This window comes from Lactuca saligna, chromosome 3 (assembly GCF_052625555.1).
Source record: "Lactuca saligna cultivar CGN05327 chromosome 3, ASM5262555v1, whole genome shotgun sequence".
NCBI lineage: Eukaryota > Viridiplantae > Streptophyta > Magnoliopsida > Asterales > Asteraceae > Lactuca > Lactuca saligna.
The window spans coordinates 78294833-78302595 of NC_136419.1; the positions used below are offsets into that span (position 1 = coordinate 78294833).

The window sequence follows — 7763 nt, forward strand, 5'->3', positions numbered from 1 at the left end:
ATTAAAGACATGACAAGATGTATATAAAATATAAAATATGCTTGTAGATTATCAATATTGAGCACATGGTGATTCCTAGAGCACCTCGCGAAAGATGATGTCATATATTCTTTATGAGTTCAGTCTACTAATTATGTTAATCTTTAATAAAGATTTTTTTTTAATGAATGTGAATGTATATGTTTATTTGGTTAAATATTAGGAAAAAACTGAAGAATCAAAAAAGAAGAAGAAAAAGGTGTAAAGTTTGTGCAATTTGTATGAATTCCTTTCTTCATGAAGAAGCTTCTATGATATGGCTCAAATCAATCAATCCTCTTACTCTTTCCTCCACTCATTGTTCATCATCCATGGCCGACCATACCCCACCACTCCTTTCTTCATGCATATCGTTGTTAGAAAACCCCCCACAATCATCGACTCCAAAAGCCCCCCAACCCACTTCCTTTTTCGCTCAAAAGCTTGAAAATTCAACAAGAAGAGAGAAGAAGAAAGAAAAAAGGTTTGGTTGCGTACCTGTAGCATTAGCTTTTGAGGAATGAAATTGCCCTTTGCTTCACAGCAAAACAATCTCTCTTCTCCTGAAGTAAAGCACCAAATAATCAGTGGTGGTGTTGGTGGTGGTGGAACTGGTAGATACGAGCCCAAATCGGTTCTTGATATTTGCCGGAGTTTGCCTGGTAAGACGTCGGAGTTTGATTCAGGTGATCATAATAGCATTGTGTTATCATCGTCGGAGGATCCGTTGCGATTGGATAATTACGAACATGGAATCGTGAATCAGTTTGAAGAATGGGATTCTCTCATGAAAGAATTAGGTCTTAATGATGATTCTGCAAAATCTGCTTACCTCCCTGAACTCCCCGACCTCCCGCCGATTCAATCTGAGGTGACTGCTCCGACCATGTCCCTGTTCTTAAACCCGGATTTTGAGAATCCAAACACGAACACGAACCCTAACTCGCTTGATTTCACGAACCAGTATAATATTGATAATAGAACAGGGTTTGATTTCGTCGATGATATAATCCGGATTGCTGAGTGCTTTGAAACTCAATCTCTCCACCTGGCACAGGTGATATTGGCGCGGCTCAATCAGCGGCTTCCTTCTCCAAACGGAAAACCTCTCCAGCGTGCTGCTTTCTACTTCAAAGAAGCGATTCAGTCTCTGATCTCCGGGTCAACTCGATTGACTCAGTCATCTTCCTCTTCTGAAATTGTACAAACAATTAAAGCTTACAAGACGTTCATCACCGTCTCCCCGATCCCGATGTTTTCCAGCTTCACCGCCAATCAAGCTATCCTGGAGGCGGTTGACGGTGCGATGATCATCCACGTCATCGATTTCGATATCGGAATCGGCGGTCATTGGGCTTCGTTCATGAAAGAGATCTCGGAGAAATCAGAATCACGGAAGGTTAACTCGCCAGCGTTCAGAATCACAGCCGTTGTTCCTGAAGAGTACGAAACCGAATCGAGATTGATCAGAGATAATCTACGTCAGTTTGCTCGTGATCTAAAACTACGATTCGATATCGATTTCATCTCCGTTAGAACTTTCGAAAGCCTCTCGTTTAAATCGATCAAGTTCATGGACGGAGAGAAGACTGCTGTTCTATTAACTCCAACGATCTTCCAACGAATCGGCACTGGTTTCATCAACGATCTCCGACGAATATCTCCACAAGTAGTAGTTCACGTAGACGGAGAAGGATTGACGGGAGACGGAACGTCGTCCTTCCGTCAGTCGGTGATCGAGGGTTTAGAACTTTATTCGACGATATTAGAATCATTGGAAGCAGCAAACGTTGGTATCGGAGTAGGAGCTGGTGACTGGTTACGGAAGATTGAGATATGCGTGTTGCTCCCGAAGATAATAGCAGCGGTGGGGGCGGCAGGCCGCCATGTGACGCCGTGGAGGGAGGCGTTTGGTAGAGCCGGGTTGCGGCCGGTGGGGCAAAGTCAATTTGCTGACTTTCAAGCGGAGTGTTTACTGAGGAGGTTACAAGTCAGGGGATTCCACGTGGCGAAACAACAAGGGGAGATGATGCTTTGCTGGCATGATAGGCCCCTTGTTGCCACGTCAGCATGGAAATGTTAGGCAATTAAAGGGTATATATAATTAATTTTAAACAATAAAAAAAATACTAATGCAACAAATGAACCAACCATTGTAACTTTTTTTTTTTTTTAACTTTTTAATTTTTCTTTTTTATCTTATTATCATAATTCCAAAAAATAACACTGCTCTTTTTTTATTAGGGCGTTATAAATAATATAATTAAGAGAATGCATTAAGGTTAATTTATGAGCATAAGATGCTCGAGGAGTCGTTTGACTTTTTTTTTTTTTTTTTTTTGTCAACTATCATATCTTGTTTGATAATATATTAGAATGTACTATGAATAATTTCTCTTTTATTAAGTACTTGAAATTGGATGTTGTGTTATGATTTTGTTCTTCTTCCTTTTGCTTATTCGATCTAGTTGCCATGAACATGAAGTATTGTCTCTATCGAATTTAAATATGTGAGGATTGTTGGAAAAAGTGGGTTGTGAAGATATAGAACATTTATTTCTTTATGATATTACATGTATTAAAATTACTTGTTAAATTTGTTTTTTTATTTCTGAGCATGTTGATAGTCCTATGAGCATTCATATGTTTATAGGGGTGTAAGTTAACTTGAGCTATCTATTAACGACCTTTCAAATATTCGATTTGAGATCAAGTTAAATGAGCCCAAGTTGAGGTTAATTTAAGACTTATTGTAGTAAATGAGCTAGAGTCCAAGATTTAATCGGTGAATCTGATAAAACCCAAGATTCAGTTAAGGTTAAAAAGATGTTGGATAAATCATAAAAGAAATGGAATCAAATGGATTTGGAAAATGAGTTGTGTTTTTCGAATGACTTTGGAAAAAATGATTCTAGAAAACATTTAGATAATTTTTATGTGGATACTTTCTAGAGGCACTTATGGAAATGCCTTAGCTCAACGTTCTTCAAAATTTTCTCATACAAAATAAAACCAGATGCATTAGTAGTTATTTATTAAGGATTAATGACATGGCTAGTAACGGGCAACGGGTATCCCCGTTATTCCTAAGTGACATCCAAAAAACGGTGTTATAACGTTGGAAACACCGCTTCCATACTTGTTTTTGACCGTAACGTTAAGAGGTATTATGATGTCAACGGGAAGAAACGGGGCTTACATCGAGTTAAGGGTCATTTTTTCGACCGTTGTGAAACGGTCACATAGTAAAAAAAATCATTTTAACTCCAATATATATAAGCATATAACTTCAAATTTGTACCTACATATTTAACATATTTCTCTCATCTTATTTCATACAACCCAAACAATTTCACATTCACTCACTATGGATCAAAACCCCAACACTCCTCCAAACACAAACACATTCCCTCCTCTCGGTTTTGCACAATATGAAGCATACACGAACATCCTCAACTCGCAAAGGTCACCGCAACTTCCATTTTCCGACAACTTTTTCAATACCGCCTCATCCCACCACAATTCGCTACAAGCCTTCCACAAAACATTTTCAACACATTTGCTACCATGCAACAAAATACCATAGAACCATCACTCACATAAGAAGCGGCTGCCGAGACGCAAGTAGGGGGGTCGGAAAAAACGGCCAACAAAGGGAGAGAAAGAAAGAAAGGAAAAGCGGTCGCGGTGGAGTAATCGGAAGAAGAATGTCCAACATGGTGGGCTGCAGAGAAAGAATACATGTTGGCAGTGTCGTGGTGCAGGACATCAAAAAACCCAACCAAGGGAAAAAATATGAGAAAAGTCGTTTTTTGGGAAGTTGTGATCGGCAAATTTCAGACTATGTTGAAGAAGGATGAAAATTATCGCAATCATGATATGTTGAATAGCAAGTAGACTCAAATAAGCAAGAAGTGCACCATGTTCAATTCCATCTACAACAAACTATTATCGCACAAGCAAAGTGGTGCGACCGATTTTGATGTTTTTAGAGCAGCGATGGACCAATATTATGTCAATACAGGTCACGTTTTCGAGCACGAAAAAATTTGAGAGATTGTTAAGGACAACCCAAATGGACTGAAACGGACACATTTTCGGAACAACAATCCAAGACGTCTCGCGGCTCAGGTTCATTCAACGTTTCAGACGCATGCACGAACATCGACCTCAATGCGGATACAGATGAGCTACCGGACGACCTCAATGGCATCAAAGAGATATCCCCACAAAATGAGGTGGGCTCAACAACATGCGGAGAAAAGCGAAAGTAGACTTCGAGAGCAGACGGAACTGAAACATATATTTGACGCCCATAACGACATCGCAATGAAAATATATGACTTGCAACATGAGCATTTGGAATTTTTTTCATTGAGAAGCCAAGGTAGATCGCATAATGAAGTACGTGGCAATTCTTCAAACTAGAGAGGATAATATGTCACCGAAACAAACGGTAGTGCTCCGAAAAAAGAAGGCAAAGATCGAGCGGAAATATTCGGACGACGAATAATGTATCGGTTTTAAGTTTTTTAAATTATTAGTATTGTCGTATTTTTTTGTCAATGTTTTTTTTTTGCTTTGTAATGTTGTTTTTAGTTTTAAAATGGTATGTTAATTTAATAGTTAATTGAATTATGTTTTATTAATTTATTTGTTTTTTTATAATTATTTTGACATAAATTAAGAAAAATAGAAATTAGAAAAATAGAAATTAAAAACATACAAATATAAAAATAAAAAAGAAATAGAAAATAATAAGTGTGATGATATGTTATTTGATGTTGTCCATTTTCATATTAGGTGTTATAACACTAAAAATATAACTATAATGATAAAGTAGACATTTTAAATGTGATAACATGTAATAACATAATTATTTCGAGAATTTGCTCATCAAAGTTCTTGAAAAGTAAACATTTAATTTAAGTTAAAAATGTGCTAAGTTTGATCTTAAATTTAGGAAAATATAATGGGCCTATACACCATCCTTCACTTACATTTATCCATGAGGTGCATATGTATTTAAAAAAAAAACTAATATTTATTATTATTATTATTATTATTATTATTATTATTATTATTATTATTATTATTATTATTATTATTATTATTATCAAACCTAATAAACCATACCCAAGTTTATGTTGTGATCCAGAGTTTAACATAGGAAAAAAAAAAGAATAAGAGAATAGAGAAAATACACAATGTATTTTCATATTTCAAAGTTTAATAGAAATAAAAAAAAAATACGTAACATCCCAAAATTAAGAACAAATTTTTTTATTTTTAAATTAATAAAACTATTATCCAAAACATCATCATAAAATCATGGTGGAACAAAGTGTATCAGATACATCATAAAACATCATAGTAATCATAAAATGCGAAATGAGGTGGTGTATGTACTGCAATCATTCTGAGCTCTTCCCATTCGAACCAGAAGTACTTAAAACATAATTAAAAATTGTAAGCACAAAGTTTAATAAGTTTCCAAATATGCTAAGTTTGATCTTAAATTTACGAAAATATAACGAGCTTATACACCATCTTTGTGTAACATCCGAAAAACACAACCAATTTAAAATTTTCAAACAACCCGATTTTCACTAAAATGTTTACAAAAAGGTTTTCAATACAAGTCATTAAGTATTCCCAGAATCACATTGCTACAAAATCATGAGGAGCGGTACGATCGCGCCTTCGCCTTGCCACAGTCTCCTGAAGAACCTGAAAAACATTAAACCACAACTGTAAGCCCGAAAGCCTAGTGAGATACCCCCAAAATACCAACCACGTATACGCCCTTCCAGGCTACGACCTTCCGGTCCAAAACATATAAAACATACATAACATAACAGAACATAGAACAGCCATGCATATCGGGTCTACCGTGTGACTGGTCCGCCGTATCGGGCCTTCAGTCCAACGGATCCATCCTCCGGGTCTAGTCATGTCCTTCGAGTCTACAGTGGGGTTGGTCCGCCCGCATCGGGCCTTCAACCCACCTGGTCCACTCTCTGAGTCTACAGTGTGACTGGACCGCCCGCATCGGGCCTTCAATCGGCCTGGTCCACTCTCCGAGCCTCGGCACATCTGGTCCGCCCTCGTGGGGCCTACAGCCTATCCGGACCGCTCGCTGGGCCTTCAGAACAACCGGTCCGCCCTGGGTATCTTGGCCTACAGCACAAAGCAGGACCCGCCTCAACCCATCTCCAGTCCAAACAACCATGTGCACAAAACATACATTCATATAACAGTCATAGTCAACAAACCGAGCAAGCAGATCACATAGCATATCATTACCCTAACCGGGTTACCGACCTAACCGGTCACTAGCATAGCATCACTCTGTATATCGGGAAAACTGACCTTAGCAAGGCCTCCTAGCATGTACCATCCTAGCTACCAGGATGCAGACACATCAAACAATAACATAATAACCATAACCGAATCTCAATACAATAAAGGGCCGGCCTTGGTGCCTTAGACCCTGTTGATATAGTGAGGATAACTCACCTCGAAACTGCCGGTTGAAAAGATAAGATCCCGCTGCTCCGAACTCTGGCACGAACTCCTCCACTAAACATCAAAACATACAACTCAATAAATACCCTTAATTACCAAAATACCCCTGGAAGTCAACTGGTCAACCTTGGACGAGTCAAAGTCAACCCCTGACTGACCCTACTCGCCGAGTCATCCCGATGACTCGCCGAGTCCTTATGCTCAGAACTTCCCTCAATTAGCGACCCAACTCGCCGAGTCACCCCAAGACTCGTCGAGTCCAACAACTCTGAGTCCACTCGCACCCAACTCACCGAGTCATCCCTTGACTCACCGATTCATCGACTCAACCAGAAACATTGGGACTTCCTCGACAAGACTCGCCGAGTCCAAATGGACTCGTCGAGTCCAAGGCCATCTTCAACCTACTCGCCGAGTTGTTCTTCCAACTCGTCGAGTCCCAGGCCATCTTCAAGCAACTCGTCGAGTCCACCCATGTGACTCGTCGAGTACCACCTATCTGAATCCATACAGAAGCATCTCAGGCCATGCAATTGATCCAAAACATAGATCCAACCTCCTACAATCCATCCATCACATAAAGTGGCAAACTTTACGTGAATCTAACGAGATCTAAGCCATATTCACCTTAAAACCAAGGTTTGGGACATGGTGGCTTCACTAAGCACTCAAACACAGGAACTTTAATGCACTCTAGGCCTTCAATATTCCAGATCTGAGGTAGCAACCTCAGATCTATCCTCCAAACTCCAAAACATTCCAAGACATACTCCCCACAAACCCCAAAATGATGAAACTAGGAATGCACAGCCTAAGGACGAAGATATTACCTCCAAAAGATGCCTCAATAGCAGCCAACTCGAATCCAAGCAAAGCCCTTTGATCCAAGCCACTTCTCCTTCAAGATCTCTTCAAACAACACCTCTCCAAGCTCTAATTTGCTCCACAAATGATCTCTCCACGAATTTAGGGTTTCTGGAACTCAAGGGGGGATAAGGGAGGCTGTGGAGGGGTATAATGCTCTTTATATAGGGCTCAACCCCGAAAATTAGGGTTTTCTCCATACAGTACCTACTCGCCGAGTCCATCCTTGGGACTCGCCAAGTAGGCCACTTGACACGCGACCATGACCGCGACCTGACTCGTCGAGTCCATCCATGGACTCGCCGAGTCATCCTCTAAAACTTACACTTTTAGCCCTTCAACTCTACTCTTGC

At 39.6% G+C, this 7763-nt stretch overlaps 1 pseudogene; it reads left to right on the forward strand.

Moving 5' to 3' along the window:
• Positions 1–282: 282 nt before the first annotated feature.
• Positions 283–2449, forward strand: LOC145036927 (scarecrow-like protein 15 pseudogene; annotated as a pseudogene).
• The last annotated feature ends 5314 nt before the right edge of the window (positions 2450–7763 follow it).